Consider the following 26,120-nt stretch of genomic DNA (forward strand, 5'->3'; position numbering starts at 1 on the left):
TTGTAATTTCATATCACTAAGATCAGTATTAGAGAAAATGAGTACTATTAAAGAAGGTGTAATAATATACTTTCTAATTCCATTTATTAGAAAAAATGAGATACAATTAAAGAATCTAAAAAGATAGAAAAATCCAGAGTTAAAAGATTTAATTAATTTAAAAAAATTGATAACATTAAAAAATATTAAAATTATAAATATATGAAATTTTTTGACATTTTAATATTCTTATTTCCACAAATTTTTTTATTTTTTTTATTTTTTTATAAATTTGAAATTACGAAATATTTTAAAAGTTAAATAAAATTGACCAAAATGGGAAGTTGACTTTATGGTGAGTACAACTTGGATTCCACACCACAAACAAAGCAAGTCGGCCTTAAAATACATCTAGTAGTGGACTTTACTCAAAAAGATTACACAGGATACACACAACAGACACAGGCAGCCAACTTTAAAAAAATTGTCCCCGTATATTTACTAATAGTAAAGAAGGCATTTTTTTTTACTAAAAAAAAATTGTCCCCATAAATCTGAGGATACAATCCATCGCGCAAACACAATTTTACAAAAATTCAATTAAATCTTTAATTTAACTTCCCTATACATGGCAAGCCAAAATGTGAACCCATCATCATATTTCTTACCACCGGTAAAGCGTCACATCACAAAGGCGTTCCCTCTAGATGTAACGCCTCTTCAGTTTTGAACCCTGGGTCTCATATCTATATCATTATAATGTTTTAATATATCTAATTTTAATGTTCAAATACACCTAAAATTTCTCTCCATAAAGCTATGCTTCAGACATGTAGCCAACTGTAAAAATAGCTTGACCATTGAATAATGGAAGACTGTGGGTCACAATATTTGTAGTAATTGTTATTATGCCAATATGTAGCCATAGAGTACTATCTGGTGTAGCATTTTTTGGCTTTGGTAAGTTAGTATCAATTAGTCAAAAAATGAAAATATATTTAAAAAATGTTAAGTTAGGATATGGACAAAAAGAATATTAAATAAAAAATGTTAGGGATATTTTTATGAATAAGTCCATATCAAATAAAATGATAGAATAGATGCCCTAAAAAATGGAGGCAAAAATAAAATGTTAGGTTAGAAAGAAAAGCAAAAAATAATAAACTCTGAAAGTGTTGCAAATCCAAATTCCACTACTCTTAGTATAGTTTAGTTTTGCAAATAAAATTGTGTGCAGATTGTTTAAATGCCACACTAGTTCATCTAATCCAATTGTACAATTTAATCATGATTGGATTTGATTTAAATTGTTTGACAATAGGTAGCAAATAAAATTGGCTCAACAGTTTAATCAGAGCCAATGGAGGAAATACGGGAGAGAGATAGATTAGTCATTAAAAGGAAATATTGAGTTGCTAGCCTAAATGCACTCGGATGAATAAATGAAAATGTTAGGAGTGTAAAGGGTAGGTAGACATATGGGAAATAATTGGAACATGAAAGGATTTTATCCTAAGTTGTAACATTGGATAATGCTTGCATACGATGTTGCATTTTAAATTGACTATGGATTCTAAGTACTAATGTATTTTGTGATATCCTAACTTCAAACATTCATTCACCATAACACCAAGCTGTCACATCTGCCAGAATCGTGACCCCACCATCACTTCCACCTCACATGTTAAATCCCTTCCACCTTACCTTTCATCCCGCATGCTCCCCCGAGATCCGATGACCCACATCCCTCATTAGCCCTCATTTGTTGTCCGAACTTTATCGGCCGTAGGGGGGGGGGGGTCTGAAGTTGGCAGTTTCCGACACTGTCTTCTTAAACCACCTTATCTTCATTTTAGTCTTTCGGGACTTAAAATCCCTAAACGACTTACCACCTTAAGCTACTCTGGAACGTGGTTTACATGTGACCATTTACCGCTGCTCCATGTCACTTCTCCATCCAATCAATTGTCGCCTATCCCTTGTTCACTCAATTCATAACTCCCGCAAATTTATGTCCTAAAGACCCGTTGGATAATTAATGCAGATTTAACCATTCATTCAATAACTCTACTCCATTTTTTTCCATTAAAAGCCTTGTTCCTCCATGAAAACGATTACACAATGTATTTCTGTAGCTAGATTGATCATTCAAGATTGCCTCCTTGCAGCTCAATGACGATATGACAATTAAGTAGTTATTTTGTCATGTTCAGAAGAAAACCAACATCCAGGTCCACTTGTCTCTTTTTCAATCATACTATTTTCACTGTGATCACTCTATTTCAGACTGATTTTATCATTTCTATCATTTTCAGTCTGCAAATTCATTTGATAAAATGCCTCCTAAGGGAAAAGAAGTTGCAGAAATCCGAAATCCTCTTGTGCATCCACAGGTTGACTTCCATCATACCCCCCTGGTCAACAGAGATTGTAAAATCATTGAGACTTCTTCTCAATTTGATTTATATGAAATTTACTGTTGGATGGAAGATTAATTAATTGATTAGACAGATGAAATAGGACTTTGGGACTCCCTCCTTCCCCACTACATTTTCCCTCAGATACACAGAGCACCTGAATTTGTCAGGAAATGCCATGAATCCTATGATCCCAACCAAAGAGCAATCATTTCACCCATAGGAGAAATCCTTTGTTTAATCAATGCTGAGTCCATTGAAAAGATGTTGCAGGCCCCTACTACTACACCAACCCATCATTTTTCCCATGAAAGCCTGATAGAAGCCCATCAGAAACTATATTTTACTAAAAGATCCCAGACTCTTTAACATTTCCTAGCTATTTATAGTCCTCTGCCTAAAAGAAACCCTCCTTAGGACTCATCCATGTTCCCTGATAGAACCAAGCAAATCACCACTATTTTGTTAAAGAGAGAATCCATACAGGCTGGCAGATTGTTATGCTTAGTGGAAAAACCTGTGAACCATTTATGAAACCAACGTTTCGGACTAGCTAGGTGAGTCCATCATCAGGGCAATGAGATCTGTATTTTGAGAAGAGAGAGTTGTGAAAAATATGGAGCTATTAATAGTTGTTTAGAAAGAAATTTGATAGCTATTTTTTTATAATGTCGACGTGATTGATTCATAATTATTAATTAATAAATTTTTTTTTTTATTTTTTATTTTTTTATAATTTTATATATATATATATATATATATATATATATATATATATATATTTCCTCTGGAAAAATCAATATATATTTCATTAATAAGCAGTTTTACATAAGAGTCTGTTAAATACAATAATCAATATATGATAATTAATATGATAAAATAATATTAAATAGTTATTATTCTATTTTATTTTATTTATTTATTTTTTTTATAGTGTTTTTTTATGTGGTTTTAAATTGATTATGAAATATAAAAAAATATATTAAAAAAATAAAAAATAAAAATAAAAAATATTTTTATTAAAAGTAATATAATTTTGCATAACAAAATGCCATGTAGATAATTATGTGATACTTGCTTATAACTTAAACAAGTATTTGCATAAAAAAATCACCATATCTACTAGTTGCAAAGAAATTTCAAATATGTTGAAATTTCAAAATATGTTAAGACTCTCACATAGTAATATGCTAATAATTATAAACTTTCTATATTTATATAATTTTAATAAAGTCCATTCATTGTTCTATTGATTTGAAGTTAATAACATTTTAAAAAGTGTTTTAAATATTAATTTCTTAAGTATATATATATATATATATATATAAACTTTTGTCATCAATAATTTTAGTTGTAAATTACTTTTTGCATAAAAAGTAATTACTAAGTAACAATCCTATATAAGACTTGTTTTTTTGTATAAGTTGTTACTATGATATTTTTTAGATAAAAATTACAGTAGCTATTTATATAAAATAGTTAGCAAAAAAAGTCATAAAAAGTAATATAATAATGGTTCATATAAGACTCACTCTAGAAATCAGCCTTTCATTATAACATGGAATTCCTAATCATTTTTTTTTTTTTGGAAAAATACTTATTTTTAAATCATATTTATAATAAATTAAAGTTCTAAGACTCCAATGGTTTTACTGTTCATTTTTAGCCATTAGTTTTCAATGCACTTGTCCATCATAATAAATGCCTTTATAGTACTGCCTATACATATGTCACCTGTCCATGGTTTTGGCTAAATTTCGATCTCTGATTACAATATGGCTAGATGGAAAAACTACATTTGTAGATCTTATTTTAATCCTACGCAGGTATTTTATTGGACATATAAAACTACATTTTGATGAACATTTATGAAGTGTAAAAAGCTAAAAATGTTCAAGGATTAAAGCAAGAGTGACCAGCCATATAAGTTGGTTAAATATTAAACACTATGTAGTAAACCACCGATAATTAGTTTATTGCATTTCCATTTCTCTATTCAATATTACTTTATTTTTATCAAATTATCAAAATATATAGGCACGTTTCAAGTTGCTTTTGAAGTAATACATTGTAATGTTTGATAGTGAATATATATACCATGCATGGAGTTAATGATCAATTTATTCTTTTTCATTCTATCTATTAAATATTATATTATTTTTATTCAATCAACAAAAAAATATTATAATATATTTAATGTTGAGATTTTTATTTTTATCAAATTATCAAAATATATAGGCACTTTTCAAGTTGTTTTTGAAGTAATACATTGTAATGTTTGATGGTGAATATATATACCATGCAGGGAGTTAATGATCAATTTATTGTCTTTTCATTCTATCTATTAAATATTATATTATTTTTATTTAATCAACAAAAAAAATTATAATATATTTAATGTTGAGACTTTTTTACATGATATTTTAATAATTTAAATTTATGCATTTCATTGTTGGTGTATATCACTTTTAATTTAATATATTTTGTTATGATTTAATTTATTAATATTTTATATTTTAAAATTAATATTATATGTATAAATAAGAAGTCAAAGTGTTGGGCTTCCTGTGTACCTTAAAATTGCTTTTACTTGGTTAAGAGCTTGTCTTTCTGGCAAGTAAGGAACAAGTTAAGGTTCAAGACCTAGAGAAATTTGGCACTAGTGAAAGTTTGCTCCCTTACAAACCAATAGTGGGTAATTACAAGTGGTGTGATTTTTCCTTAAATAACAATCATGAGACAACCTGTATTTGCAAACTATTTGTGATTATGGTTGTCCCCACTGCTAGTTTGACAACTGAGTTATGATAGGTTTTCCACTATTAAAAAATAAGAAAGAAGACACATACACACACGCACACACATATATATTCAGCCTCAGCGGTGCTCCCAGAGCAATAGACTTATGCCTTTCATCCACGAAATATAAGTGGATCTCAAGAGATATAGCACCTAGATGTGCTCTTTCCATCCACCACACTCCCAGCCTAGCCAACATCAGAATATCCATGGAATCTTAGATTCCCGATAGTGTACCTCATACCATAGTTAATTGTATCACATAGATATCTCAACAAGCAGCAATCCAATAAATGTAGCTTAACCATACATTGACTAAATGTCTTCATAGCAAGGCAGATGTTTGGTCGGGTGTTTTCCAAGAATACTAAGGCTCCCACAAGTTTTCTATATCCTGACCAGCATCTTTTCCATTTTTTATCCATACCTTCAAGCCTAGGAAGTAGTGCATCAGGGCTAGGTCTTTCATCTTGACCTTAGAAGTCAACTCCCTCTTACCTCGATAAATGAGAAGATCAACATTTGCTAGGCAAATATCATCAATAGTTGCAATTCACAAACCAATCATCATAGCTCGACCATAGTGCCCTCTTAATATCAGGAAAGTGACCTTGCCAAAAGATGACCATTGAGCTATCTGCAACCTGCTAAATTTTATTTCATTAATCCATGTGCCAAATACATCCAATCATATTTATATAAATTCCATGTATCTTCTCAGGTAGTGGAGATATATCAAATCATCAGGCTTAAACATCAAAGTCATTAAATCATAATGAGTCACCATGTCTTGCCTTCATCAACATCATTTTTCATAGACTTCCATCATGTAATAAACATAAAGTTATTATGTCAGGGATTTTATAGCTCCCTCTGAAGTCTTACTTCAGTTGGTCATCTAGCCTTCATTAATCTTCTCCTCATTCAAAGGATGAGATTCTATCATGTTGCGATTGTATCAGAAAACTTCTAGGAAGCTTGCTTCAAATGAGAGAGAAAAACTTTTAAATATCAGCATGGTCCTTCTTCAATCAAAGTGAAGAAGTCCTCCCATGAGATTATCCAAAACTATCTACTTTATTTCTCCATTTCTAGATAACTACTACCAATGCATCAATTTTCCCAATCCATTATTCATAAGGAGGTCCTTCTCATCCAGGCATCCATATCCATACTACCATTCTTCATAAAAAATTGGCTTTACGCATCAAAGTGTCCAAGGATCCAATCAAGATACTAAATTTAGAGTCCTCACAGTTCCTTCTTTTCATTATGCTTACCAAAACATAGGATTTCCCTCCTTCCAATGTTTTCTTCATGAGGCACATGCAATGATCAATGACAAGCACTACCAAGCAAAATATGCGATAACAAAAGAATGGTGTCAATATAAAATCTAGGGTTTCTATGCAACAATGGAGGATGGAATCCTACGGTTTCCAAATACAAACCCTAGATCTAGATAGAAATAAAATCATGAGCCTCATCAACCACACCCTAGATTCTCCACAAACCTTAGAAATCAAGATGTAGAGTTTTCATGAGGGAACTAGAAAAATAGGGTTTCAAACCCTTTGACAAAAATAAATTATATTATACACACCTCAAGGTTTCCATACCTCTATCCTTCATGATCATAAGGGATGCTACAAGACCCAAAACAAGATGTCATGCTCTTCTTACTACTTGTCTTCAAGAATAAATACCTCAAGAGTATTGCAACCCTTATCTAAGATGCCAAAGTTAAAGGGTGTTGCATTTTCTTCAAGACATATTTCTTGCATAATTCTCTTTCCAATGAAGTGTGTATTCTAACTTCTGGACAAACATTCCTTGCTTCAGGCATGCTTTAAATAATACAACTGTTATTCTTGACTTATATGAGAGACAACTATAGGACTTCAGGGAGGTCTTCTATTGTTCCTTTTCAAGGATCTTCTTCACCCATAAACAAGTTTGATGTCCTTCAAGGAGGCTGATCTTTCTTAACCTCAGAGACACGATTACATCCATTATTAGATGTTTATAGTTTCTCATTATCTTCATTATAAGAGAATATTATTACTACTTTTGTCCTCAAAATTGACCTTAAGGAACTTGAGATGACCCTTTAGTTAGGGCTTTCAAAAACAATGACATGTGAGCTTAGACTTTAAAATAAAGATATATAAATATGCTTAGAAGAATGATGCAAGAGAACCCTCATATACTCGGAACTACTTCACAATATTGTTATCTCTAGAAATTCGGCTTCAATGGGATTGTTCAAACTTGGTACAATAATATATATGAGTGCCTTAGGACTCTGTATTTTCTCCACAAGTTCTCGACCTCTTTGCAAACATACAAAGCTGCAAAATGTACCTTGCCGAATGCTCTTGCGAGATAGTGCTAATGTACATCCAATCAACTCATTCCAGGATTCTTATGTGAACATGACCGAAGAAGGGATCTTAACTTCTTCTTTGAGAATGATAACTATTGTTATTTCTATAAATTACTTAAGCTTATCCACAGGTTGTCTCTTTTATATCTCTATTCAAGCTCGAATGCTCATATATATATATATATATATATATATTTTTTTTTTTTTTTTCCTCTGGAAAAATCAATATATATTTCATTAATAAGCAGTTTTACATAAGAGTCTGTTAAATACAGAGTTTCTTCAAAAGCTGTCTGTGCAGTACCACGCAGGGCATGCTATCAGTTCATTCTATTATGCTGTTCATCTTAACAAAATACCAAAATAACAGTATTGTCTGTAGAGAGCTGTCAAAACATAAATATATTTAGTGAGCTATTTGTGGATCCAGGGTTGGGTATCCTGGATCTATGTATGGCCGATGATAGAATTTTTGCTCCTGTTGATCAATAATCTCTGTAATCTCCCATAGTCCTCTGTCCATCAGCGCTGCCTCCTTGGAAAGTTTGTCGACACCCTTATTGTGTTCCCCGGATCCCTTGCTGCCGCTGCTGCCGCCCGCGCCCGGGTCAATGGAGGTGCTATCGGACCTTTTGGAAGCTCAATCACTTTTGCAGGAGTTCCTCGGGGCTCCGCGCTGTTCTTTGGCGAACGAGGATTTAGTGGAGGAGCATTATTCCTTGGTGGGTGCGGCGAAATTGGGGGAGCCCTGACCGAGTCCGGTTGTGCTTGTTGAGGTGATCCATTCTGACTGATGATTAATGGGCAATCCTTGTAAACATGACCAACTTGGTGACAACAGTTGCATCTAAAGGGAACTCCTTCATAATCCAATATCTGGGTTCTGCTGAATTTCCCCCATCTCAGGGTCATTTTACCTATGAGTCCTTCCCTGGTATCCAGATGTACCAGAATTCTGGCCATAAGCTGGTCATTTGACTCCTTGTATGATCGGTCGTGGTCTAGTTATGTTCCCAATGCATTCCTAATCTTGATGAATGCCTCCTCCGTCCAGTATTGTAGAGGAAGCCCTGGCAATCGAACCCATATGGGTCCTGCACTGATCTGCTCACGTTCCAGGTCAAATAGAGGACTCCATCTTTTCAAAAGTACTGGTGCCAATTCTATGTGCCAGTACTGTGCTAGAACGGTGTTCGTGTGCTCCTCTTTTGCGAAATGAAGTGAGAACCAGTCTCTAGGATGCCTTTGTACCTCTGGCAACTCCGTGAACAGTTCTCCCCAAATTTCTTTTACCCAAGATTTCAGTCTTTCCGCCGTGAAGATTCGCCCTCTCACATGGCCTACCAGAGTCGTTTGAGCCAGTGCCATGGTCTCTTCAAAATTGGATGGATCACCAAATGATACTGATATGTCCTTTGCGATTTCTCTGATACACTTAGTCTTCTTTGAGCGAGGAGCTGTGGGGTGATCCACGAGCGGATTTGATGACCCGACCCCCACGGAGGGTTTAACAGGATGGGGGTGAATGGCTGGAGTGTTAAAGCTGCCCGAGGGCCTGATATCTGCAGTACTCAAGGGGATTTGCCCCGATGGCCTGCTTTCCCGGGGATGATTTAACAGATCGGCACCAGAGGGAATCGATGCATGAGCTGAGGGATGGTATTCATCGGCCCTAACCCCCGCAAGATCGGCGACAGGAAGGATATCTACTGAAGCAATAGGAGGGATTTCCTCCTATATATATATATATATATATATATGGATTTAGAATGTTATACTTATTGTCTTTTATGGCACCACATAAGACTGCAAAACATACCTTAACTAGCATTTGCACCAAATGTTGCAAAGGAAACGCCGTAAGGCATAAATTGAGGAACAATCTTGACATGTAAATGATCATTTAAAATAAGAATTAATAAAGAAAATTGCATGCAAAAGTGGAAGATAAAGCTAAATTATTTACATTATGTGAAGTTTATAGATAATATAATGCTTGTAACAAAGATTGGCTCTTGATTTTCTAAGATGTGAAAAACATGATGGTGATATTTCCACATTTGAAATTGCATCACAACTTTATGAATGATTCTTTATACATAGATTGGACACTTGCATCTATATCCCATGAGTTCGTGTGAGCATTTTGTATATGGTGAGTTCTAGGAAGAGTAGTCCATTAAAATTGACCAATATAGGCCAATCAATACTCATAATACATAATACTCATAAAAAAAACATATATTCCTCTATTATGTATACTTATTTACTATGTGGTTTTGAGTAACGTTGTTGAAAAATATAATCATTAAATTAAAGGATATATTCATCTATTATGTTTATGTATTTACACTAAAAGGTGATTAACATTTACGATTATCTATTATTTCCATTTCTTTCTTTAAAAATGCAAGCAACATAATATCAAATCAATGCCATGTGATTGAAACTCAAAACCTTTCATTAGTGGCTCTCCATGGGATTGAAATTCAAAACCTTTCATTTGACTTCTTGTAATTTTTTGTTTGAGCTTTAACTAGAACAAAAATTCAAAGTGTTTGACAATTTGAATATGATTATTCAATAATTTTTCAATTGAAGATGAGTACGTTTAGCATTGGCCAGATTTTATGAAGAACAAAATGATAATAGAGGATATAATACAAATGTCACAAAAAGCATTGGTATAATTTTTTGCATCATGAAGAACAAACAAAACACTAATATAGGATATAATACAAATGTCACAAATGAGATAGGATATAATACAAATGTCACAAAGATATCCACAACGATATGCTAATAATCTGCAATTTAGCAATTTGCATAATAAAATCTAAAAAATTAACAACTACATTTATTCTCGCTTAGAAGATGAATTAAATTGACTATGTTTGATTAGAAGAGAAGTTCAATTATAACTTTATTTTAAATTATTATTATTAATTATAAAAAGAAACACAGACACACATATATAAAAAGTAACAAAATTCTTAATCATGAAAATTCATCACCATTTTACCATGGAGATTCTTAATGTAATGATAGGCTTTGTTACAGTAAGATTTAATCACTCTCCTCTTTGGGTTCCTCTTGTTGAACAGACAAATGGTATCAAAAACGCATTAACCTAATCAACTACCAACAACACTACCCAAATTTTGTAGTCAATGTAGTCAAAGCAGTGCTAAGGCCAAGTCTCAAGGAAAATTATAATTATATATTTTATAACAAAAGATTGACCTCTTTCTCTTCAACTACAAGGGCAAGAGTGGTAGTGGTAGGAGTACCACCACCACCACTAGAAGGACCAACTACAAAAATGTAGAAGCCCCACCGCCTCTTGCATCACAACCATCAAAATTCATGTTTACTAAAATAAACTACCAACTTAATGTACATCCATACATGCATCAAACTGTGCATTCAATTATAGCGGGAATTGATGTCGAGATAGGCATACCAGAGGCCACACTGATAATGACATCTTCAATGTTTCTCTTTTCTAAAAGCTTGGGTAAAATACAAGGTCGGTAGGATTCTATTCGCCCCCCCATGTCTTCCCACATAATTACTAGGTGTCACTGGATACTAAGGAGGTCGATTTACATCTGGCCTTAGTGGAAGATGGCATTGTCTACCAGTTTATATAGGAGGTAGTCTAACATCTTATTGTGGAGGATGTTGTGAATTTTTTGTCTCTTGGTCATTTCAACATGTTTCCTCAGTTGTTGTCGTTTCCTCTTTGTTTGAAAATCATGTGATGGATCATACCTCGGCAAGTGGCAACATAAAAAATAAGGCATCAAAAAATCAATATTTACTTTCTATATTATGGGGCGAAATATTTAGCCCTCCAAAACTAGAATTAAACTTGAATGGAAATTTAATTCTAACCGAACAACAATTAACGCATATATACTTAAATAAAACCAACCTGCTAGATGCAAGGGACAAGATCTATCCAAAATTATTTAACATCAAGTAGATCCTTTGCACTTATTCTCTATCAATTATAAGACCAATCAGAACATTCCAACACTAAACAATGATTTTTTAGGGGAAAAACACACAAAAAAAAACATATGATCGAAAGTTCCATGGATGCATCTTTCATAAACCAGAATAAAGACAAAATAAAATATTCACACTCCACAAAGATTTCTTCATGCTTGAATTAAAACTTCTATATTGTGCAAAATGGAAAAGATACCATCAAATATGGAATGAAGTTCAACAAAAGTAGTAATGGTGTGTTTATTGATGATTTAGGAAAAGAATGAGTAGTTAAACGGAAGTGACAATATATTTGACTAGGATCCAAAGTGGGAATTTTTTCCACAATATCCATAGCATACCCAATAGAGAACTTTGTAAACTTTTCCTTGCTATAATGTCATACCAGCTCAGCAACTCCCAATATGTGTCCTTCCATTGCTTCGAGAAGCTTTTCCTTTGTCGCCTACAATGTATTTTCATTGCAGATATTAATTTAGTTTAATATTTTATAGGCCTTTCAAGCCTTGGATATATTTTGTTGCAGTTGTCCCTCATGAATGTATAAGCATGAATAGTCACATGACAGTTGATAGTCTAATTCATTATATTGAGACCAAGTTTTGAGTACCACATGAATGTATAAGCATGAATAGTCACATGACAGCTTATAGTCTAATTCATTATATTGAGACCAAGTTTTGAGTACCAACCTTATTTCCAATATTTATGAAATCATCTAGCAGATAAAGAGTAGTGAATTCATATCGATGATCCCCAACAGGTGGATTGGGTTATTGTAACCCTCTTTAATCATTCAATACTTACTATCTTCACCAACGTCTTTAGGAGAGAGAAATTTACAGTAAGACTTGGAAAGCCAAATTATATTAAACATCATGAATGAATGAATGAGAGACTAACTTGGAATTTTTCAAAAAACCCATATACATCTCAAATAACTCTAAAAAAAAAGTAAAATTTCCAGTAAGACTCGGAAAGCCAAATTATATTAAACATCATGAATGAATGGATGAGAGACTAACTTGGAATTTTTCCAAAAACCCATATACATCCCAAACAACTCTAAAAAAAAGAGTAACTATATTAAACATCATGAATGAATGAATGAGAGACTAACTTGGAATTTTTCAAAAAACCCATATACATCCCAAACAACTCTAAAAAAAGAGTAAAATTTCCAGTAAGACTTGGAAAGCAAAATTATATTAAACATCATGAATGAATGGATGAAAGACTAACTTGGAATTTTTCAAAAAACCCATATACATCCCAAACAATTCTAAAAAATAGTATATATACTATATATACAAACTAGGTTAGAATCAATGACAATGTACATACACAATGGTTGAACGTAGCTAATTAACCCTATACATACAGGATGGCTAAAAATAGATAATTAACTCTCAAGAAAGATTTACACCTACACTGCCTCACCAAGCAACCCATCACAAAAAAGGTAAAAAATTTTGTATGTACACAATGGCTAAAGGTATCTACCTAACTCTAATGTGAAATTTACAATTAAATTAAATTCAATAAAAAAATTTATAATTAAACTAAATTTAACAAACAACTTCATATCGAGCGTTAAAGTAGATTTCATAGGAGAGAATAAAAAGAAAACTTTAGATTTCATAAGAGAATTAAAAAAAAAAACTTACAAAAGTAAGTAGATTTCATAGGAGAGAATAAAAAGAAAACTTTAGATTTCATAAGAGAATAAAAAAAAAAAACTTACAAAAGTACGTTATCAGCTCTCGAGGATTTAACCAAAGGTCTTTGATATATGAGTTCATCCACTGAAAAAATGGTGAGCCTATTCATCCCACTACATGGTTTTTATTCAACCAACTTTCCTTAAAACCAACCAGAAATTAACGAAAATTCCAACCATTTGTCCATTTTACATAAATGTAGCTTGGAATGAAACCAAATTAATAACAAAGATTCTAACCATTTTTCCGTTGGTCGATTCAACATGAATGGAGGTTGGAATGAAACCCAATTCTCAACGCTCCCTTACATTGTTGTCCTATTGTTTTATGCATTAGGGCTATAAAATATTGCAACCCAATTCTCAACGCTCCCTTACATTGTTGTCTTATTGTTTTATGCATTAGGGTTATAAAAGATTGTAGTGAAGTAAGGTTAAGGGTTGTTTTTCTTGGACTACATTTTTTTTTTTCAAACTAATTCATAATTATTTTTGTTTCTACCCATTTCTTTAACTGTGGCAAAAAAAAATTATTTTACATACTCCCCTAATGTGGGTATTGAAACAACTAAATTGATAGAAAGTAAATTGATTTATGACCCTAATAATATGGTTATTGAAAGAATTAAATTGAGGGAAAATAAATTTATTTATGACTCCAATCACGTGGCTATTGAAGGAACTAAATTGAGGGAAAATAAATTTATAAGTTAATATATATATATATTTTTTTTCAAACTAATTCATAACTATTTTTGTTTTTACCCATTTTGTTAACCCTGGCAAAAAAAATTTCTTTTACATACTCCCCTAATGTGGATATTGAAGCAACTAAATTAATAGAAAATAAATTGATTTATGACCCTAATAATATGGTTATGGATGGCTGAGCATTATCATCTCAGAGATACAACACTATCCACCCTGATTCTCATAACTCTTGTTCAAACCATGCAAGCAGATATTAGAATACGAATTTGATAGAAAAGGTGTCCGGAAACAAGAAGATATAAATGAATATAAATATTTCATTAAAATTGGGGTTACAGGATTTGAATTAACTAGATGATCACAACTGCGAGTGAAAAGAAACTCCTGCACCTGCACAAGCGAAATGAACCCCTACAACATATACGTTGGTAGATTCTTCACAAACCAGTATACGTAAAAACAAATGGCAACCTGATGACAAGGGTTGTTGCACTCAAAACAAGCTAATCTTTTAGCCCACCCCTGCCTTAACAATAATGAATTTTCACTATTCAAGAAAAAAAATCAAAGATTAGGGCACATTTTCTTGTATGAGATATAGGTAGTTGATTGCCAACCAGCTGTTGCAGAATCTGTTTGTTCGTAAGTGCGTATCAAAATCTCTTTTATATTGAGGAGGATTATTAAGTTTGGCAACGTTCCAAGATAATTATCATTTCCAGCATCTAAATTAAAGCACCAGTTCTCTTATCCCTTGGTTCCTGCTTTTTTTTATTTTTGGGGCTTTATGTTAAATTCCGGAAATAATAATTATCCTGAAAAATCTAATAATCCTCCATATGAAAGAGATTTTAATACACTTACCAACAAGCAGATTCTGCAACAGCTGGTGAAAATTGGTGCTTCAATGCCTGCGGATCAGGGCCGAATTCCATTAATCCTTCTTCTTTTTGGGTTGTATCGAGGAATGGCAGGATCTTTTGATTTTTGAGGAGATGATCCCATGGAGTGAAGCCATGACGTGACGTGGGATGAAGAGCGGCATGTAGCTTAGGCAGAGGAAAAAAAGGAGGGTGCTGATCAACTCCCGCGCAGTGCCACCTTCAAACGTATTAAACTCAATATATAATTACCGCCCCTCAACTGTAACAGTCCACCGACACTGAATGTAGCACATAACAGAGACTGAGAATAGAAAGTTGATGGAAACTGAGGTTGAACGGTAAATAATACATTATCCAACAACTGGGTTCGCTTGTTTTAGAGTATAATACAACTTTCTGGTTAGATCGTAAGTGTCACCATAATCTTTGACGACGGTAATCTCCAGTTTAATGTCCAGTTTTACTAAGGTAAGAGGAAACCGTTTTCAATCTTCGACGACGGTAATGTCCAGTTTTTCTAGCCTAATGTCCAGTCTCCTACATGTAGCATGTAGTCCAGTGAAATTTGGAGGTCCACCCTGAGTTTTGATTTGGGCAATAGTTTTCTTTTCATTTGTCGTTAAAAATGTGTTCGGAAAGTCGATGATAAATAGACAAATGAGGTATTTTATGCACGTGGCAGTCAGAGAATTTATGATTTTCTATGTGATAATACTGATAAAATTTCAAAGAAAAAGATGTCCTTTTCATATTGTTATATGATAATTTTTATATTTTCTTTATATTGTTTTTAATTTTGGTAAAAAAACACCTTGCCTTTCAATACAGATTTTACCCATTTTATGAAAGTTTTGAAAACAAAATAATATTAAATAAATTATTTTTCTTTTATAATTGTTATAGTGTTTTACCGTGGTTTTAAATTGATTATGAAATATAAAAAATTATATTAAAAAAATAAAAAATAATTTTATTAAAAGTAACATTATTTTGCATAACAAAATGCCATGTAGATAGTTATGTGATACTTGCTTATAATTTAAATAAGTATTTGCATAAAAAAATAGGAGTAGCTATCCACATGGCATTCTATTGTACATTTTCACCATATCTACTAGTTGCAAAGAAATTTCAAATATGTTGAAATTTCAAAATATGTTAAGACTCTCACATAGTAATATGCTAATAATTATAAACTTTCTATATTTATATAATTTTAATAAAGTCCATTCATTGTTCTATTAATTTGAAGTTAATAAAATTTTAAAATGTGTTTTAAATACTAATTTCTTAAGAGTATATATATATATATATATAAACTTTTGTCATCAATAATTTTAGTTGTCAATTCCTTTTTGCATAAAAAGCAATTACTAATTAACAATCCCATATATAAGACTTGTTTTTTATATAAGTTGTTACTATAAGGTTTTTTAGATAAAAATTACAGTAGCTATTTATGTAAAATAGTTAGCAAAAAAGTTATAAAAAAGTAATATAATAATGGTTCATATAAGACTCTTAATATGAAATTCCTAATCATTTAAAAAAAAAATACTTATTTTTAAATCATATTTATAATAAATTAAAATTCTAAGACTCCAATGACTTTACTGTTTACTTTTAACCATTATTTTTCAATGCACTTGTCCGTCATAACTGCCTATACATATGTCACTTGTCCATGGTTTTGGCTAAATTTCGATCTCTGATTACAATATGGCTAGATGGAAAAACTACATTTGTAGATCTTATTTTAGTCTTACACAGGTATTTTATTGGACATATAAAATTACATTTTGATGAACATTTATGAAGTGTAAAAAGCTAAAAATGTTCAAGGATTAAAGCAAGAATGACCATTTCTTAAATATTAAACACTATGTAGTAAACCACCGATAATTAGTTTATTGCATTCCCATTTTCTCTATTAAATATTACTTTATTTTTATCAAATTATCAAAATATATAGGCACGTTTCAAGTTGCTTTTGAAGTAATACATTGTAATGTTTGATGGTGAATATATAGGCCATGCAGGGAGTTAATGATCAATTTATTCTCTTTTCATTCTACGTATTAAATATTATATTATTTTTATTCCATCAACCAAAAAAAATAATATATTTAATGTTGAGACTTCTATTTTTATCAAAATATATAGGCACTTTTCAAGTTGCTTTTGAAATAATACATTGTAATGTTTGATGGTGCAGGGAGTTAATGATCAATTTATTGTCTTTTCACTCTATCTATTAAATATTATATTATTTTTATTCAATTAACAAAAAAATTAAAATATATTTAATGTTGAGACTTTTTTATATGGTATTTTAATAATTTAAATTTGTACTGATGGTGTATATCAATTTTAATTTAATATATTTTGTAATGATTTAATTTATTAATATTTTATATTTTAAAATTAATATTATATGTATAAATAAGAAGTCAAAGTGTTGGGCTTTTTGTGTACCTTAAAATTGCTTTTACTTGGTTAAGAGTTTGTTTTTCTGGCAAATAAGGAACAAGTTAAGGTTCAAGACCTAGTGACATTTGGCACTAGTGAAAGTTTGCTCCCTTACAAACCAATAGTGGGTAATTACAAGTGGTGTGGTTTTTCCTTAAATAACAATCATGAGACAACCTGTATTTGCAAACTATTTGTGATTATGGTTGTCCCCACTGCTAGTTTGACAACTAAGTTATGATAGGTTTTCCACTGTTAAAAAATAAGAAAGAAGACACACACACACATGCACACACATATATATTCAACCTCAGCGGTGCTCCCAAAGCAATAGACTTATGCCTTTCATCCACGAAATAGAAGTGGATCTCGAGAGATATAGCACCTAGATGTGCTGTTTCCATCCACCACACTCCCAGCCTAGCCAACATCAGAATATCCATGGAATCTTAGATTCTCGACAGTGTACCTCATACCATAGTTAATTGTATCACATAGATATCTCAACAAGCAACAATCCAATAAATGTAGCTTAACCATACATTGACTAAATGTCTTCATAGCAAGGCAGATGTTTGGTCGGGTGTTTTCCAAGAATACCAAGGCTCCCACAAGTTTTCTATATCCTAACCAGCATCTTTTCCATTTTTTTATCCATACCTTCAAGCCTAGGAAGTAGTGCATCAGGGCTAGGTCTTTCATCTTGACTTTAGAAGTCAACTCCCTCTTACCTCGATAAATGAGAAGATCAACATTTGTTAGACAAATATCATCAATAGTTGCATCTTCACAAACCAATCATCATAGCTCAACCATAGCTCCCTCTAAATATCAGGAAAGTGACCTTGCCAAAACATGACCATTGAGCTATCTGCAACCTGCTAACTTTTATGTCATTAATCCATGTGCCAAATACATCCAATCATATTTATATAAATTCCATGCATCTTCTCAAGTAGTAGAGATATATCGAATCATCAGGCTTAAACATCAGAGTCATTAAATCATAATGAGTCACCATGTCTTGCCTTCATCAACATCATTTTGCATAGACTTCCACCATGTAATAAACATAAAGTTATTATGTTAGGGATTTTATAGCTCCCTCTGAAGTCTTACTTCAGTTGGTCATCTAGCCTTCATTAATCTTCTCCTCATTCAAAGGATGAGATTCTATCATGTTAAGATTGTATCAGCAAACTTCTAGGAAGCTTGCTTCAAATGAGAGAGAAAAACTTTTAAATATCAGCATGGTCCTTCTTCAAATAGAGTGAAGAAATCCTCCCATGAGATTATCCAAAACTGTCTACTTTATTTCTCCATTTCTAGATAACTACTACCAATGCATTAATTTTCCCAATCCATTATTCATAAGGAGGTCCTTCTCATCCAGGCATCCATACCCATACTACCATTATTCATAAAAAATTGGCTTTATGCATCAAAGTGTCCAAGGATCCAACCAAGATACTAAATTTAGAGTCCTCATAGTTCCTTCTTTTCATTATGCTTACCAAAACATAGGATTTCCCTCCTTCCAATGTTTTCTTCATGAGGCACATGCAATGATCAATGACAAGCACTACCAAACAAAATATGTGATAACAAAAGAATGGTGTCAATATAAAATCTAGGGTTTCTATGCAAAAATGGAGGATGGAATCCTACGGTTTCCAAATACAAACCCTAGATCTAGATAGAAATAAAATCATGATCCTCATCAACCACACCCTAGATTCTCCACAAACCTTAGAAATCAAGATGTAGGGTTTTCATGAGGGAACTAGAAAAATAGGGTTTCAAACCCTTTGACAGAAATAAATTATATTATACACACCTCAAGGTTTCCATACCTCTAGCCTTCATGATCATAAGGGATGCTACAAGACCCGAAACAAGATGTCATGCTCTTCTTACTACTTGTCTTCAAGAATAAATACCTCAAGGATATTGCAACCCTTATCTAAGATGCCAAAGTTAAAGGGCGTTGCATTTTCTTCAAGACATATTTCTTGCATAATTCTCTTTCCAATGAAGTGTATATTCTAACTTCTGGACAAACATTCCTTGCTTTAGGCATGCTTTAAATAATACAACTGATATTCTTGACTTATATGAGAGACAACTATAGGACTTCAGGGAGGTCTTCTATTGTTCATTTTCAAGGATCTTCTTCACCCATAAAAAAGTTTGATGTCCTTCAAGGAGGCTGATCTTTCTTAACCTCAGAGACACGATTACATCCATTATTAAATGTTTATAGTTTCTCATTATCTTCATTATAAGAGAATATTATTACTACCTTTGTCCTCAAAATTGACCTTAAGGAACTTGAGATGACCCTTTAGTTAGGGCTTTCAAAAACAATGATATGTGAGCTTAGACTTTAAAATAAAGATATATAAATATGCTTAGAAGAATGATGCAAGAGAACCCTCATATACTCAGAACTACTTCACAATATTGTTCTCTCTCCAAATTCGGCTTCAATGGGATTGTTCAAACTTGGCACAATAGTATATATGAGTTCCTTAGGACTGTGTCTTTTCTCCACAGGTTCTTGACCTCTTTACAAACATACAAAACTGCAAAATGTACCTTGATGAATGCTCTTGCAAGATAGTGCTAATGTGCCTCCAATCAACTCATTCCAGGATTATTATGTGAACATGACCAAAGAAGGGATCTTAACTTCTTTTTTGAGAATGATAACTATTGTTATTTATATAAATTACTTAAGCTTATCCACAGGTTGTCTCTTTTATATCTCTATTCAAGTTAGAATGCACACACACACACACACACACACACACACACACACACACACACACACACACATATATATATATATATATCTATGTATATCTATACATATATATATATATATATATATGTATATCTATACATATATATATATATATATATATGTATATCTATACATATATATATATATATATATCTATGTATATCTATATATATATATATATATATATATACAGATATATATATATATATGTATATATACATACATATATACATATATATATACATACATATATATCTATATATATATATACATATATATATATATATATACATCTACATATATATATATATATGTATATACATATATATACATATATATATGTATATACATATATATACATATGTATATATACATATATATATATATATATATATATATATATATATGTATAGATATACATATGTATATATACATATATATGTATATATGTATATATATATATATACATATAGATATACATATATATGTATAGATATACATATATATATATACATATATATATATACATATACATACATATACATATATATAAATACATACATACATATATATATATATATATATATATATATATATATACATATACTTATTGTCTTTTATGGCACCACATAAGACTGCAAACATACCTTAATTAAGGTGACTGTAGTCACTCTTTTATCCTTCCATCAAACTTTCAAGCATATTCAAAGTGATTTGATCCTCTTTTATTACTAAGAGATTTTTTAGTTGGACTAGGAAGACTTTCTTGTTCACAAAAACCTAGATCTTTATATGCACATGTGATTGTTTGGAAATAAGTATATGTCTCTTCTGTAGCAGATCTTCTAGAAAATTGGGCTAGGTATTTTAGATGCATAGGACAGTAGCATGGGATTCAACTCTTTTTCAAAATGACTGAGGTTATCAATCAAAACCTTCAAACTGATTTTATGCCCAGAACTTAAGGAAGATTCGACTCCCTTTGTAGCTTCACTATGTAACTCCCAATTAGTACTATAAGGCCTTTCATTAATTTGGATCTTTTAATTCGATTACATAGTGCTTGAATTTCTAAGGTGGCTCAGAATTTGAACCTCTGAAGAACTTCTTAAGCAATGAGATATATTGTTGGATTGTTAATGCTATGAGATGGAGATTGGACATTTATATAGAATTTGGATCTTCGAAAACATTTTATCACTTCAAGGAGTAACTATAGACCTCATAAATCATATCAAGACTATATTCCTTTTGATAAGATTCTTGGCCTTGTATGGTCTATTGGACTAGATCCTTGTCTCTTTAACACAAATTTCATGGGTTCTTTATTTTCATCCACATGACTGTGACCTAATCACTGATTAGGGCTTCTAGAATTCAAATGTTTCTCCGTCTAAGAGTTTGGTCCTAGATGACCTACTTCCTATCTCTTTATCTTGGATATTTAGAGACCTTAACTTCATAATCATTGAAAAAGGGTTTGTAGAATATGCCCACACAGTCCAATACTTGAGGTGGAACCATTTGACAACAAATTCGTTGGTGATTTCTTTTCTTCTCTTACTTGGGCTTGTCCTCACCTTGGCTCTAATACCATGGTAATTTTATTTAACATGTTCTTTTCTTATAACAATTACTTCCTTGTTCCATATTAGCCCAATTAAAATTTCATTTCATTTCTAAGTAGAAATCACATAAACCATTATCACATTGACAAGAACTAAATAAAGAACAATAAACACAAATTTAGAAGACAAGCCAAGACAAGAGGACACTGAGATTTAGGCTTGAAGCCATGACAAAACCCCATAAGGGGTAAAACCCATAGATCTTTTCTTCTTGATAATATCAAATGTTTAGAGAGAGAGAAATCCAAAAGAGTAAAATGATACAAATTCAAAGTCAATAGTGAAATTGACTTGCCAATATGATGATCTAATGCCACTGTTCATATTCAAATAGATCACCTAGTCAAAGTTTGCAATTTTGCCCTCAGTCAACGACAATCAAACTCTATCGTAACCAAAATTTCAACGGTTGGTCAAACTTTTCCAAAACAACTCGGTGAAAGGAGAGTGGAACTTGACCTCTCTTGCTACTAAAATAATAGAAAAATAGTCAACTTGAAGTGGTCAAACTTGGTTAAATAGAATGTCAACCTTGTTTTCAAACTTCCTACTCAAGCTTGTGGTCAACATAGGTCAAACCTGCCCAAGTTTCCTCGATTCTTGTGTCATTCAATGCGGCCTAATCAAACAATGTCAACCCTCCAAAAATTACAGTCAAAATAGGTCAAATGAACCTCAATCAACACTGGTCAATACTGAATAAAACAAGAAGTCATCACAGAGATAAAATGCCTAGTCAAACTCTCACATGTGTGAAGATAATAGTTTACCTTTGAGGTCAAAACAATTAGAAGAGGAGAGAGACATTGAAGTTTCCTTGACCTTTATATATACAAGTGAATGTGGGTGAAATGGCATGTCTCTTGGGCTTCATGAGCCTACATGACTGGTGGGGTCGACCTTGACCAAAACCACATGTGTGGTCTTAACCTCAAAAACCAACTTTGCCTTGTCAGAATCCAATGCTCCATAGGTCAAAATTGGTCCTCTCAAAAAGGGGAATTCATTCTAATAATTATCTTCTACAAATGAGTTGTCCAATGTGTAATTTGACCGAAGTTGCCCACTTTAACAAGAAATCACTCCATGACATCACGAAGGAGGATCCATAAATGATATTTTTTATCGGCTTACAACAACATATTTATATATGCTAGCTTCTTGTTATATTAGGTTCATGAATCCTTCTATATGATGCTATTAATTCTTCTCTTCTAGGCATCCACAGTTACATGATTATACCATGAATCTATCAGAGTTCCCAAGGATCCAAGGGTCCTTACAATTCCCTCCTTCCATCATGCTTGCCAAAATAGAGGATCTTCTCATCCTTCTTCCTTTACTTCTTGTACCTGCAGTATTCATTGACAAGTACACCCAAGCAAAGTATACAATAACAAAAGCATGATGTTAATTTGTCAATCTAGGGTTACCATGGAAACTTAGAGGATGGAATCCTAGGGTTTTCAAGTGCTAACCCTAGACCAAGGGATCGATATATAATTCATCAACCTTATCCATACATACTTGTCGTGAACCCTAGATTGTACACAAACCCTAAAAGACCAAGGGTTAGGGTTTTTATGAGGGAACGAGGTTAGGACTTTCATATAACTAGGTTTTACTTATGCCAATGAAGCTTTTATATATCAATACCAATATCAAAAATTTAACAACAAACCCTAGAACATGTTAACACGACGAATGTTCATTGTGCCAACAAAGGGAAACCAACTCGATCATAGACCCCAATTAGATTCACTTTCGTTTGGAGTGGCTAGTTCCAACAGGTTTTAAATGATCCCGTAAACTGTTATAGGTGTTGAAATATTGCTTCTTGGAGGAGTAATTCAATTAAATCAACAAAATAAACAACTAACCTATGTGTATCAAATCCTATCTACACTAATTCTAACTACTTGTGCTAGTCCTAACTATTCTAGTATATCCTGCAGGAGCATAACAAAAGGAGGTTAAACATCATATATAGATTCCAAGTCCTAATGAATCAATTACTGGTTCACAAATGAACAAGGTTGTATTAAATCTTAATTGCGATCTAATTACTTCTATAGGAATACACATTCCTTTCCATACAAATAAAAATTTCAACTGATGTTTAATAAGGTTTCGAATTAGCAACCGCTTATGATTAACCATGGTAACAAATCATATTTGAATAACCAAGACTAGTCACGAACTATCTGTTATCAATATGCACAAAAAAAATCATATATATATATATATATATATATATATATATATATATATATATATATATATATATATATATATTTATGCCAGCAACAACACCCTGATTCTAAACACATGAAAGAAGAGGAAAATAAATCTGAAAAAGGCTCCTTCTTGACCCAAACAGTCTTCTTTATTAGCACAATAAATCAAAAGTTGCTCTGCCCAAAAAAAGGTCCTCCTCCCATCTCTGTAGGTAATATTTATGTAGAAAAAGACTGACTCTCCGCCTTCCCTCGTTCTCAATATACAAATCAAAATATACAGACGTAGAACGGTCGGTGAAATTGCTGACACGTCGAGGTCACATCTGTTGAAGCGCTTCATTTCCTGGGAAATGAATAGATGTTGATTAAAATAAAATGACTGTGTGTCATCTCTTCACACCTATATTGAGCGGACATTATTCCCTATTATTTCTTGAAGGAAACTGAAGACACTGCGCTCATCATCCCACATCTGGCATGATTGAAGGTGTGTTTGGAGGTAATAACATCTTGATGGATCAATGTTGTCATGAGTGCTTCCTTTTGACATAGAGCATGCCTTCGTTATGCACTATGGTGGTTCGTATCCCTTTCTTATAGAGTATGTCTTTGCAATATCGACATTGGTGGTGCAGAGGTGTCATCTTGATATAAATCGCATTTATTCGTTACCGGGTCCACTCGAACTCACCTCTCTTCTCTTGGTCCTCACCTGCAGAAATAGTTCATATTAGCTATGATTATGAGAAATATGACAAACATGCCTAAAAACACAAATCTTGCCCTCAATAAAACTTTTATAAAATCAAAGGAACAAGTGTGAAAGAATCAGCACCTGGTTCAGCCAAGGTTGCGATGTGATCAAGTCACAATCGCTCATCACAATGGGCAGTCACATACAAAATCACCTCTGGTCCCGCCGATTGTGATTTGCGATTGGCCGGACCCGAAAATATATGTGTTGCATTTAATAGTCCCGTCGGGTCCACTGTATCACATTGCACTGTATGTATAAGCTCTGAATTCCACCAATTGCGATTTACGATGGGCTTCAGACCCGAAATCATATGTGTTGCGCTTAATAATCCCAACGGGTCCACCATATTGCATCGCGCATTATGTATAAGCCTTGGGATCTATCGATTGCGATTTGCGATAGGCCAGACCCGAAAAATATATGCGTTGCGGTTAATAATTCTGGTGGGTCCACCATATCGCATCATGATTTATGCATAAACACTGAACTCTGCCAATTGCGATTTGCGATTGGGGAAGCGGACTTGAAAAATATATGTGTTATGTTTAATAATCCTGGCAGGTCCGGTGTATTATGATGTGCCTTATGTATTAGCATTGAAAGAGTTGATTGCGATATCTGATGCGATTGGAGGCTTGATAACATCGCAGTAACTCATGGGAGATAGACCTTAGCCCTTTACCAATGCGAAAAGCGATATGCGATGGAGGAGTGGTCAAGTGATTGCGATAAGCGATGAAGGCATGCATCGAGAGATGTATAGAGACCGAGGAAGCATGAAAAGGGTAAGTTATGCATATTTGTATAGTATTTCTATTATCAAAGCATTGATATAGAAATAAGGACGCGACAGAAGGTTTTGAGGGTTAAGAATGTCCCGATCAAGGATATGAATGAAGGGGTAGACTGGGTTATAAATGAATCATGTTATAGAAACTTATTCAGGGGGTTCTTAACCATTAAGAATTGAAGATTTGACTCGGAAGAGAGTTAAAATCACTGGGAAAAAAAATAGATCATTCAGAGAGTTATCATTCAGAGAAATGCAAGATCAAACTTCTAGGGGACCCATTCAAATTTGCTGCCAGAGCAGGTTTTAAGAGGGTGGTGGTTTTGGCCACAACGAAACCATGCACTCAACCTACAAAATTTCATGTTGGATTGTTAATAAAATATTGCCTGCATACGTTAAGATTACATACCTTTTTCATAGTGACCTTTTATTCTGGATGCAATGGTATTTTTATCACCTTTTTTTAAGGTGTGCATCAGCTTAAGATATTTCTTATTGTATCTATGTACTGACC

The sequence above is a fragment of the Pinus tabuliformis genome, chromosome 3_2 (assembly GCF_031772625.1).
Source record: "Pinus tabuliformis cultivar Carrire ecotype Pingquan chromosome 3_2, CPIR1, whole genome shotgun sequence".
In the NCBI taxonomy this organism is placed as follows: Eukaryota; Viridiplantae; Streptophyta; class Pinopsida; order Pinales; family Pinaceae; genus Pinus; species Pinus tabuliformis.